This window comes from Bactrocera tryoni, unplaced genomic scaffold (assembly GCF_016617805.1).
Source record: "Bactrocera tryoni isolate S06 unplaced genomic scaffold, CSIRO_BtryS06_freeze2 contig_2371, whole genome shotgun sequence".
Taxonomy (NCBI): Eukaryota; Metazoa; Arthropoda; class Insecta; order Diptera; family Tephritidae; genus Bactrocera; species Bactrocera tryoni.
Genome location: NW_024392186.1, coordinates 1 through 795, shown reverse-complemented (window position 1 = coordinate 795; position 795 = coordinate 1). Strand labels below are relative to the sequence as shown.

General features: G+C 36.7%; 1 pseudogene; it reads right to left on the bottom strand.

The window, feature by feature from the left end:
- Window positions 1-573: 573 nt before the first annotated feature.
- Window positions 574-776, bottom strand: LOC120779303 (annotated as a pseudogene).
- Between the last annotated feature and the right edge of the window lie 19 nt (window positions 777-795).

The window sequence follows — 795 nt, the reverse complement described above, 5'->3', positions numbered from 1 at the left end:
CGAAGCGGCTATTTTTTTAATATTATTCGAGCGTAAACTTTGATCCGAAACGGAAGCAAACAGAAGCAACGGCACAGCATTTCTGGATTTTGTTTGAATAAAGGAAAAGGCACTTACACAAAACTGATTTTTAATTGAATAAAGGAAGAGGTACCTACACAAAACTGGTAACTGGCGCAGTCGGTAATTGTACCTATTATTCCATCCCGGGCCGGACACTACATTATAAACTGTACGTATGTAAATTGCACAACTTTCTGGTGCTTCTCGCAAAAATCTGCGTCGATATGTATTCACGATCATACGTATACATACATACATATGTATTTACGCATGTTTGTAGGCGAAGCTGCTACAGCGGCAAGGGGTGACAATCGGTGGCCATTACTTTACTTATGCCATAGAAATTCTATTGCTACGAATATGGAAATGACAACGAAATAATGCAAATATGCATATTTCTAAAGGTCATTAATTTCTTTGAAGAAATGAATGATCCTGAGAAGTATAGTCTTAACTTTTCAACGGCCAACGCAGAGCATTTCAACCAAAAGGAATTTATTCATTAAAATCACCACTCAGAAGTCGTTTTATCCGTTGTAAGCGAACGATTTTCGAAGAAACATCATTTCTAATATGCCACAAGACAAAATTAGAAATGAACTTCTTAAACCTCACGTTGTCAGATAAAACGATATACTTCGTCATTGCGGGTCGATTTCCAAAAAATATAAAGGAAGACTAACTACAGAAATGATCCTGTAAAGTATAGCCTTAATTTTTCAACGGCCAACG